This window comes from Cervus elaphus, chromosome 5 (assembly GCF_910594005.1).
Source record: "Cervus elaphus chromosome 5, mCerEla1.1, whole genome shotgun sequence".
Taxonomy (NCBI): domain Eukaryota; kingdom Metazoa; phylum Chordata; class Mammalia; order Artiodactyla; family Cervidae; genus Cervus; species Cervus elaphus.
The window spans coordinates 116,107,977-116,120,310 of NC_057819.1; the positions used below are offsets into that span (position 1 = coordinate 116,107,977).

At 42.0% G+C, this 12,334-nt stretch overlaps 1 protein-coding gene across 2 annotated transcripts in view; it reads right to left on the reverse strand.

Annotated features, from left to right (window-relative positions):
- The window catches only part of LSM12 (LSM12 homolog), a 78,066-nt gene that overhangs the window by 62,811 nt on the left and 2,921 nt on the right, over window positions 1-12,334 (reverse strand). The window lies entirely within an intron of this gene.

A 12,334-nucleotide genomic window follows, 5' to 3' on the forward strand; every position in this document is an offset into this window, starting at 1 on the left:
TCACACTTCCACTGCAAGGGGCACACGTTCGATTCCTTAGTTTGGTCAGGGAACTAAGATCCTACATGCCTCACAGCATGGCCAAAAAAAATTTTTTTTTTTTTTTAATTTTAAAAAGTGAAACAAACAAAAACACACACAATACACCTAAATAGTTACTGCTATTCCTGGCAAACACCTATTCCTTCCGATACTTACTGAATGCCTACCATGTGCCAGACATTCACTACACTAAGCCAAAGATACAGCACTGAAAGGGGCAGGGAGACAGACAATAAACAAAAACATCAACAAGGTAACTTCAGACAGGGCTAAGCGCTCAGAAGAAAACAGCAGGGCACAGTTGTTAAGAGCAGGACTGGGGGCGGGGTCACCTGACAGAAAGTGAGAGTCAGAGACAAAAGGCAATGCACACATTTCTATGAAAGGAGAGAACTAAGGATATTTATCAGCTACTGTGCTGGAGCCTCAGGATTAGAAATTAATGTCTACCACACCTTCAAAGACCAGGATTTGAGGTTTTAAAGACTCAACCATTCTAGTACCATTATCTGTGCTCACATGGGGAGCCAGGACTCAAGGAAACCTAACCAGGCACCGCTGACTTGGGCTACAGCTACCAGGCTCTTAAAAAAAAGAACAATCTACATTCTATCTCATGTCTGTTCCTTAACTGCCCACTAGTGAAACAAACATAAGCTGATCAAGAGTTGCAGTAAAATCTAACAGTCTACTCAAATCCAGTAAATCGCTTCCAGTAGGGGTGGGTATCATGTCAATACCTGCTGCCCCTCTAATACATTTCTGGTCCCACCACACACTATTGGTTGCTGGATTACAAAAGAACAAATGTGTCTGAGTGGAAGACAAAATAAATATACTGATAGTTAAAACAAAAGACAGATAATGCATCTGAAAGTCAAACAAATGACTTGGAGATTTTTCAGATCCATGAACAAGAACATATACTTATTATGCTGATGCTGCAGCTACTAAAGACACGTGCACAAACATACACATGAGCACAGACAACCTGGCCCCAACATCAACTCCTTAACGCAAAGAGAGTTCGTAACTCCAGCACATTCGCAAAGTACCTAGATGCTTGGAGTTCTTAAACATTCATATTCTGCCTTAAGACTAACCCTTGACACCATAAACCAAACAGAGATCCACCAGGGGGGAAATAAGCAAAGCGTCTAACTGTTGGCAAAATGAAGCACTTTATTAAGCGTGAGTTTGACTATGAAGAAGAGAGAAAGCAGCCTTCAATCAGGTTATGGGGAACTGAGGAGTCTCAACTGCCTCTGAGTTTCAAAGACTGCCTGAGAGGAGGGGGTGTGAGCAGTCACACATGCTGTCATTTCGGTCTCCTCAGGTAAAAGGGGGAAGGAAAGCCAAGACTCTGTAGGGACTGAAAGCCAGAGCTCCCTTTTCACTTGGTCCCCAGGACATGGAGAGAGACAGATACAGCAGCAGTAAATAATCTTTCAAACCAGGGCCTGCCACTCTGGACCCACCAGGCAATAACTTTACAGAGAAGGAAAAGCACAGGGCTGACAGCTTTCGGTGAGCACTGGCAATCCCAACTGCGGCAAGGAAGCCTGTGGCTTGAAAGCAGTCAGCCTCCACCGTACAAGAACAGCTAGGGGTGCATTTTTAAGCAACAACAAGCAAACCTTACTCGGTCACCAAGAAAACCCTGATAACAAGGAGTTTCCTTGAGTCTCACTTTCCAAACAACCCTGTAGAAAATCTGAAGTCTCCAAGGAAAGAAGTGAAAACTGGAGGGAAGCAGCATGCCCTTGGATTCACCAAGCTCCTGCACACCTCCTGGGAAGTGGTTCGTGGTCAGGCAGATGTTTACCCCATGAAAAGGCAGAAGGGTGTCACTCTGAGGTCTTTTTAAAAATATTTGTCCCTGAAGACCAAACACACCTCCCAATGTGGGTCAGACAGAGCTGCTTCTATAAAGCTTGTGTTGACTAGACAGTAACATCACCCATTCAGGAAGACAAGAGTTGGTTCCGGAAAACCAGGCTCTATGCAGAATATTTAAGAGTGAAATTGACAAATTAAGCTGGGGGTGGCGGGAACCACTGGAAGAACCACTTTTGAATTTTTGCCAGAGGCAAAATAAAATGGACATAAATCTCAGCTGGAAGTGATCTGATTGGATGGCCTGAGTTAAAAGCAACACAATGTTATAGAACAGTGATTTGAAAGTACACACTACCCCCTCCCCAAATACATTGCACAATCTCTTCTAAAGACTTTTTAAGCAAAGGAGAATGGACCAGATGATTCTTCATGTCAATCCATGGTGCAGACTGATCCCAAACACTAAATGATACAAAGGAGAGCCTTGAAAAAGTCAGCAGAAATCAGTGTAAACTGACCGTATTTCAAGTTACCTCAATACCCTCAACTATTCCACCTGCACCTGCAAATGTGGTTTGAGGACTTAAGATTCACAGCAAACCCTGAAGCCTCCAGTTGTTGGTTTATGAACTATATTTTCATGGCAATCTGAAAATGCTTAAATCTAATATTCAACTACAGAGATCTGCTTCACTAAGAAGTTGTATAAATGGGGTAAATTTCTCCCAGAGAGGACTGCATCAAGTGAGCATGAGGAAGATTACCTTCACAAAAAGAATCTAGAAATGTTTTTTCTCAAAATTGGGGTGAAAGGGGAAGGGAGATTACCTTGCTCTTTTTAGACAAGTTCTTGAAAACCTGTGAAAAATGTGGATAAGCCTCCTTTTGCAAAGCAAGTGACTCTCTCCAAGCTCGAGTCAGCTGTAGCTCTATGTTTCCCCACATTGTATTTCTGTAAATTAATGCATATCTATAAATGGTCCAGTTACTCCAAATTATTAAGTTTATGGTTACTGTCAAATCGCCAGAGAACCAATTAAAGCGGCTCCCAACAGAGGTGTCGGATGTGCCTTTTAAGCTTGGGAGGGTCATCAGGATTGCAATTTTTAAATTAAATAACTATCACCATACTACCCCCATTTTCAATGCAAGCCTCTTCCAACTAAAACTGAAGCACTAATTGGTTAGATTAGTGCTTCACTAATTGCCTAAATCTACAAATACATGTTACTAATGTGCATGTGGCCTAACTGAAATATCTGCACAAGACAACCTGCATTTACCTTCCTTTCCTTTTATTTTGTATGATTCCCAATGAAAACATTTACTCCTTGTCTACAAACCAATGCTTCCTCCCTTGGCCATTTTATATACAGGACCTTGATGTGGGCAACAGAGAAAAGTGCATGAACTTGACACCAAAGCACATCAATATCAAAAGGCTTCTAGTCACGCCTGCTGCTGGGCAACCTCGAGTGAGTGAATCAATGAACACTAACGTTATCTCTCTTCCTGCACTGTGACAAGAGGAAGCAGCCCCAACAACAACATAATCCAGGCATCTCGCCTCATCTGTTACTTGGTCACCAGCTGGGCCATCATATTTCCACATACACAGACCAGGAAGGCACAGGTGCTGTGGGGAATCCAGAGGGACTCCTACTGCAAGTATTTAACAGGCTGTGACAGCTGATCCAACAAGGGAAGCAAAGTCCAGAGAAGAACCTGCTGGATATGACCTACTGACTCCACTGAGCCACTCTGGGCTTGTCTTCCCTGTGTAGACAACCAGCTGTCCTCACAGAGGGGTTAGGAAGCACTGCAGCAGCTGCCCCGAACTGCCAGTGCTGCCTGCAAGGCCTGATGGAGGGTGAAGGGCGGCAGGCCAGAACAACTGTCATCCGAAGGGCCCCACTTGCTCCTGCTGTTTTCATTCTGGGAAGTACTCTTGGAAAGCCCTCATTCTTAGTCAGCAACAGGCAGGCTCAAAACTATGTCTTCCAACTATCAGTATTCCCAAGTCTCCCTGCTCCCTAGTTGAAAGGTCCTGTCTGAAAATTTCTAATAAAATACTGTTCTTTACAACCTCAGTTAAGAACTCAAAAAACAGAGAACCCTGCTTGAAAGCATGTCCCAGGATACCTAACAGTGAACCAAAACACTGAATCAAACGGTGGAACAGTAGAGCCAAAGAGGCCTGGCAGTTAACACTAAAATCCTTGAGAGCTAACTTGCTAAGTGAGAACTTACTCCCTGCAATGCACTAAGCTACACTTTACATGTACTAAACATTTAATCTGCCCAACAATTCTATGAAATAGGGACTAAAATTACGCCTACTGAACAGATGGAGAAACTAAGGCACAGCTGTTAAGACACCTGCCTAAGTTTACCAAGTCACAAGTGGGAGAGTCTAGATTTGAACCCAGACAGACCGACTCCAGAGTGTGTGTTCTGAACTCCGCACTATACCCAAACGGTTCCACCGAAGAAAAATAAGTCTAAATTGTTGAAAACACAGTTATAAACTTGAATGTAAAAGAAATGTTTTTTAAAAAAGAAAGTATTTTAAAAGATTCAGCTGTCATCTTCTCTTCTTATCAGTGAATTCTGACATTTCCATCAAGGTCCCCTGTCCAGAACACAATTGTCCGCCTTTTAGTGAAGGGCCCTAGTCTTGCCCTAAATCTCAAGCACATCCTTTATTTGTTTTGTTAAAGGTAATTCACAGGCACGCTTTTAAGAAAACAGATCCTGTGTGAGAAAGCATTTCAGGCCAGTAACAATAAGTACCCATCATTTCCTGATGAGCCAAAACTAGAGAAGCTAAGTCAAGCAGGATTCCTGCACTAGGAAGTTAAGGTACCTTAAGTGCTTTAAGCTGTGATGAAAAACACTCTGCAAACCCAGAGGCCACAGTGCCACCTCAGTCTCCAGGCTCTGGCCATCATATTGCTGTCATATAACGGAGGTCAGCCCCCAGTCAGTCAGCACAGGCCAGAAGCAAAGTCTATGGCTCACCTGGCTTCGAACAAAAATTAGTCGTTGGCAAAGTCGATAGTTTTTCTTGATTATTTGTAATTAGGTCACCAAAAGCTGTTCACAGTTACAACAGACAACTAAACTTCCTAGACACCAACAAGGTAATTTTCTAGTCCTGAAACCCTGACACCAGCACTACTGTGGAACCTCCACAGGACTCTGACAGAGAAAGAGAAACAACTGGCTGGGATGTAAGCTGAAATTTGACCTCAACAACCTATCTGTGAGACGGTACGCTCATATTAAACATCTCACACACGGCCATGAAGAATAACATGGGTGAAAGCACTAGGTGAGCTGTAAAGCACTGTACAAATAGCACTGTTAACATTAGTATTATAACATCATTATGATTAGCACAGAGAAGGTGGCCTGTAGGTTATTTAAAAAAAATTCATATAATCCAACCTTCCTTTAGCCAATGAGCTCAGGGCTCACTCTCTTCTGCTTTCTGGAAGAGCTGCTAGAGAGGCTATAAATCCTTAACAGAATCTCTTCCAAAATACAACTGGAATAGTAAGTTGGAAAATGCACTTTATGTGCCAAAATAGGCGCTTCACTTATAGAATAAAGAGCTGATTTTATTCAGATAGTGAAAGAACCATGTACTATCGTTTCCTGGGCTCTAAAGAGGGCAGAAAAAGCAACATAAAAAAGAAAAGCCACCCCCTTGTTTCTTACCCCCAAACAAAGGAGATTCCAGCTCAAACCCCCACCTACCACTCCCTAGCTGCATGAATCTGAGCAAGATGTATAACTTCTCCTGAGCCTCAGTCCATTCATGGGGGTTCATCCTAAAGGTTGTTACTGGAGCTCATTAAGATATCTAACACTAACAGTGCCAGTATAGTGGCATTAGTCCTCTCCCTTCCGAGAACCACCACTGGTTTAACTCACTGGCAAAACAGCAAAAGTTTTCAAACTACAGAGATGGACAAACTGATAGCAATCCAAATCAGCTTGATTCCATTTAACTTCCCTCCCTTTATTTAACTAATTGTCATTTATTCTTCAAGACCCTACTCTATTGTCACATCTGAGAAGCCATCCCTAAAATGTTCATTCCTCTATGCCAAGCACTGGCAAACTGTACCTGTGGGCCAAATTCATCCAACCACCTGTTTCAGTTAAGTTCTACTGGAATGGTATCACCCACTGCTGCTTCTGCTACGAAGGCAAAGCTGACAGTTGTGACAGAGATGTACAGTGCACCAAGCCTAAAAAATTACTACTGGGCCCTTAACAGAAAGAGTCTGCTGCTCCCTGCAAAAGTTAAACCCTACTGCCCCTCACCACTCCCAAACATGCGATTCTTGAGGGCAAAAGCAGTGGCTTAGTCATCCTGACATACCCAGCACCAGAGGGGCGGGGTAGGGAGAGGGAAGTAGGATAAAAGGAAAAGAAACTTTGACTATCAGAGATTCACAGAACTAACAGTTCCCAATCGTTAAATGACTAACACACGGTCACATAATTCATTAGCAGCCCAGCTGTGAAAAGAATCTAGTTCTTCAAACTCCCCACATGCTACCACACCAGACTGTTAGCTTTTAGCACGGTATATAACCCCACTAATTTTCTAGGTCATGTACAATTTGGTTCACTCTCCAGGGTAGTTTCTGGTATTTACCTAAGCTAGTCTTAAATTCCAATGCTATAACTTGACTGCACTACTTGTTTTTTCTTCCCCCCAAGCCTGATCTCTGCCAGGAAACTTTCGGTTAGAATGCCCCTTTCTTAACACTGCAAGAGATACTACCGCTGACATCAGTAAAGTGCTTAGTTTTAATCATCCCGGTGTCAGAGACAGAATGTAGAGGGGGCTGCAACAACACACATGGCACATCTCTGCCAGTCGCTTGGGCCCAGCAATCTGTGTCTTCAAGTGGACGAATCTCCTCCTCTCCATCTCCCCACCCCGTGATGTCAAGAGAGCCCCCTTCAGAAACAAACTCGACCTAAGGAGGCCCCACCAAGTCAGCAGGCTGCTGTGCACTATAGCCTGAACTGAGTCATGAGCTCTAGCCTAGAATGCTACATCCCCTACTATGGCTATGACCCCAAAGTTTGAATGCTACTAAACGTGACCTCCTTCAAAGGCCAGTGATTTTTAAAGTGGCATCAATCACTCTACCTCTGATTTCATCTCACACCACTCACTACTTATTGGGCCCCATTAACTTAGTAATGATAGGGTCTTCCTCTTCACCCTACACTTTTATCTTCATGACACTTCTGTGAGGAAGCAGCTGTCTGCTCAAAGCCAGATGCAAAACTTACTGGTGGGCTCTAACCTGGGACTGCGGCCCTGACAACATATTCTAATCAAGTGAGCCAGTAGGTAATATGTAGCTTCCAGGAGCCAGAAATTTTCATCTGATAGAAGAGTCTTGCTTCCCCTAGACAAGTAGTTACTTCCCTTCCTATTTTTTTTTAAATATTTAATTTATTTATTTGGCTGCACTGGGTGTTAGTTGTGGCATGAGGGCTCTTTAGTTGTGGCATGCGAACCTTAGTTGCAACCTGTGGGATCTAGTTCCCTGAGAAGGGATCAAACTTGCATTGGGAGCACAGTCTTAGCCACTGAACCACCACGGAAGTTCCTTCCCTTCCTACTTTTATACATAATATGAACACATTCTACCTTTTACTAACATATCTATACCTACGCACAGGGTGGCTAGGTCATCTGATCCTACTTGCTGTCAAATCCATACCTCAATACATTAGGGTCAAGATATGGTCAAGGGCCCAGTTAACAGACTACATCCATGAATACAGGCCACGATGCAGTAGCTACCAACTACCTCAGGAGTTTGCTTATACTTGAGGATTATCCCTCACATCAACAAAAGTCATAACGTTAAGCTAAATCTTAGCTTTCAAACTTCTTAGAACTCAGAACAAAAACCAAGTGAAGTCTTCCCTGTGTGACACCATCCCTAAAGGTAAGCGAGGTCAGTTACTTTTAAAAGTGAACCTTGTGACTTTACCATTTTCTCAGCCTTTCCAGGCCCTTCCACAGACCAATCTCCAAGTGTCATTTTTATCCAAAGGCAGCCAACTTATTCTTCATTACCACTTGCTGATGAAAAACTCTTTAAGTCTCTTCTTCCTGGTTCTTCTCCATTTAATCACCACTGTTTAGTAAGGTATAAATGGGTAAGAAACACTCACAGCAGGCTGATAAACCAGTCAGTGGTTTGGTAAGGGAGGTAGATGCTTTATCTGTGAAGTTCCATTTTCCATGCTTTGTCTCTTTTCCTGCCTCCCCTCACAACATACAAACATCTCCTCCAGAAAGTCTTCTCCAAGTCAGCAAAGTGATAAGACAATTTATACCTCATTTGATGTACTGAAGGCATTTATCTAAACAGATGAATACATACACTTGCCTTGGCTGTCTCGATGAGTTTTTTACCTAAGAGTCTCAGAAGTGGAAAGCACAACCTCCTAGGTTCTGTGACAGCTCACTCTAATCTTCTGTACTCAGACTTATGTCACTCGATAACACTGCCCTAGAAATTCAAATTAATTCTGGTCACCAACAAGAGGAATCCATATACTATTTTGATTTTCCCCAGTCTTGGGATGGCAAGTTCTGATACCTAAATGCATGTCAGAACCAGTATCAGGAAAGACTGACACAGTAACTAACCCTGCCCATGTTCTTGGCTGCTTTCCTTTGTCATGATGCCCTCCTCCCCCCATCCTACTCCTAAACCATAATTCAAGGAACATCCACCCACTGGCTGCACATAGCTAATGTGGGAGAATAGGACTAACATGTGTCAACGCTGGTCAACCTGAACCAATCCTCCAAACAACTCTATGAGATAGGTACTAACATGATTCCATTTCTATGGTGAGAAAACTGATGCTTAGTAAAGTTAACAGGCAGAGAAGTGACATAAGAGACATACCCACTTGCTTTTAATGTTCTTTCTGACCATAAAACACAGATATTTCTCTTTACTCAGAAATATTACTTAGGATTAAACACTTACATACTCATTTCATTTCACCAACCTACTCTGTAAGTTCTTTGGGTAAGCACACAGAAGCAGAAAATACATGGGACTTTGCCATCAAAACATCAGACTTGAGTTCAAATCTCAGTTTAATTACTCACTAACTGAATGACCTTAAACTAGTGACTCATCCTGAGACTCAGTTTACTCTTCTGTAAGATGGTGATGGTGAGTCAAAGTGAAAGTCGCTCAGTCGTGTCCTACTCTTTGCGACCCCATAGACTATACAGTCCATGGAATTCTCTAGGCCAGAATACTGGAGTGGGTAGCCTTTCCCTTCTCCAGGGGATCTTCCCAACCCAGGGTGAGCCACAATGGAAGCCCAAAAATACTGGAGTGGGTACCCTATCCCTTCTCCAGCGGATCTTCCCAACCCAAGAATCGAATCAGGGTCTCCCGCATTGTAGGTGGATTCTTTACCAACTGAGCTATCAGGGAAGATGGTGATGGTACCCACACCATAAGAACTATCGTTAGAAGTAAATGAGATGTTTGCTAAGTGCTATTTCAGAGGGTGGCATGTAAAAATATTGGTTCCCACGCTACTTGCCATATAACCTAGAGCAAGTCACTTAAACTGCTAAGCCTGTTTATTCATCTCTTAAACTAAAAGGAAAAAAAGTACACTCTGAAGATCACAAAGCATGGTTGTGAGGATGAAACAAGATGTGTCAAAGCTCTCTGTAAACTGTAAAGCGCTAGAAAAATGTAAGGAATGGTCCCCAACAGAAATTACCACAATGCTGTGCATAAAATAATTTTCAGTAAATGTTTGATAAATGCTACCAACATAAAACTTTAATGTTGACATGAACCAAATTATCTGAGAGCACTAATAACTCATGGTCAATCTTTATGCCCAGAGAACAAGATGTGGAGTCAATTGAAAAAAACCTGTTAAGAAACATTTACTTCACTCTACCACACGGACCCTGGACTCTCATCCTCATGCAATAGTTAAACCTTCCTCATGAAAGGAAACTAATAAGGAGATTTGCCTGGTGGTCCAGTAGTTAGGAATCTGGCTTTCAATGCTGGGGGCAGGTTCTAATGCATGGGTTCAATCCCTGGTCAAAGAACTAAGATTCCACGTGCCATGGGGGCAACTAAGCCCATACCACAACTCCTGAGCCCACGTGCCACACAAGAGAGAAAACTGTGCGCCATAACTAAGACCCGACACGACCAAACAAAATTATTTTTTAAAAAGTAAACTAATAAGCCACGTGGCAAATAACCTGAACCTCGGTTTGACTGGTTTTGGTGTGCTTTTGTACTTTTTAAAGTCAGGAAATTTGAAACAATTTTTACAGAGTACAATGTTCCTGTGGAGTAGATAAAACAACATTCAAAGCTTCCACCTTCTGCAACCCCACTGTCCTCTTTCAAGCTTCCTCTTACATCCCACTGCTGTGGACAGACATAGGACATCTTAGCTGCAGTGAAAGTACCAATCGAAAGCAAAACAAGCTCATCTCCAAGAACTGCTAGTTCACACCGTCCTCAAGTTGAGCTGGAATTAAGTATTTCCTTTAAAAGGCCTGCTCTTCCATTTCCTGTTGGGTCAGAGTAAACATCCAGTTTGTATCAACAGGTTTAATTGAACACAGCACTTACTATTTCAGCAAGATGAGCCATCATGTGATGGGATCTCCCACTACACAGGTAGTATTCCCCAAGACCAGAGTTTTCTTCCAGGGATTTCAGGGCACTTTTAGTTCCCTTCTAAAATGCTTAAACAATCCTCCATCTTAAAAACAAAACAAAACCCAGGCTCATGCTCTTAAATGAGTTGAACTTTTCATGTCCTTCCAGCAACATGTAGCTACCCAGGTTAGTTGCTGTCAGTAACATAAACAGCCCAACAGGCTCTTCTAACTCAATCTCAGCAAGAATCACAAAGCATCCTCAAAGGTTCATTTCAAGGGAAAACCAATATAGCTTACTCATAAACATCTCAACGAATGAAGAATGAATATGTGAGACCCAAAGAGAGCTCTTCAACCTAATTTTAGTCTTAGTTTCGGACTCCTTTTTCAAGACTTACCTTGTGATAAGGTCTGAGACTAAGAGAAGTAAAGATTTCTGGTATTCCCTAACCTATTACCTCCTGCTGTTTTCTGAAAGAGTGGGTAAACAACGAGTTTACAATAATGCTAGAAGACAACTGATCAGCAGAAAGCAAAACCTTAAAGGCAAAGATAATCCACAAACGAATAACCAAGAACTATTTATCTAAGGTCAAATGTAAACAAAGAACTGCTTCTTAACAGCTCCCACATTTAAGTCTCATCCACACCACTCCAGCCTCTCTCACACAAATGATGGCACTTTGTGATACAAGAGCAGAATCCTAGTATCTTTTATATTTGAAAAAAATCTATCTTCTTTCAGATAATCTTTCCTCAACTATTTACTAAAGGCTGTTACTTAGTGACAGACTTCTCATACCCTACAAACACTAAAGAATAACATAGAGCCTTTTCTCCCTTCAACACACCAGGCATAAGCTATTTTATTTGAACCTTTCAAGATCTCTTCTGCTAACAGATCATCCGAAGATCTCTTAGGAGGAGTAAGCCAGGGTTTCAAAAATCCACAGGTATAAGAATGAGACAGTCTGCATGCAACAGCCTTTAATATGAAACCCAAGACCTTTCTGAATCTGTCCTCAGACAACACTAAAAAAAAAAAAACCAAAAACCAAAAAAAAAAAAAACAAAACACCCCACATGGGGCATTTCCCTGGAATTTAGAAAAAAGGGAGCTCCAGATTTGAGGTAACTACATTCTGCCAGCCTCAGTTACCCTGTGTTGTTTCAGCTGCCTGAGTGTTTCCTTGCTTTGCTGAATTGTAGCACACACACTACATTCCCAAGTGGGGCAAAAGAATATACATTATAATTTTTATAGAGGGAAAAATTTCATCATACTAATTCGACAGACTTAATGAAAGACAGCTGCTACAAAACTGAAGGCCTAACTTATTCATTCAACAAATATTTATGAAGCACCTACTCTGTGCAAGGTTCTGTATATTAAATGAGGAACAAAACAGGTATAGTTACCATGCCCACAAAACAAAGTTTGGTGAGATAGAAAAGTATACACAATTATAATCACAAAAAAGCTACGAATAGGATAACAAGTCCCAATCTGCCCAAGATACACCAATCTAAACTTGTCTCAGTGTAAAACAAAAGCACTGCCCTCCTCTACTCTCGAAAATGTCCCACACTGGACTAGAAATGATACGTCACCTTATCTCTGAAGGCTAGAGTACTGTAAGAGAAAGTAATGGAAGCACCACTTTAGCCTGGGTGATCAGAGAAGACTTCTTGAAAGAGGCACCATTAAACAGTTCTGATGGATAAGGTTCT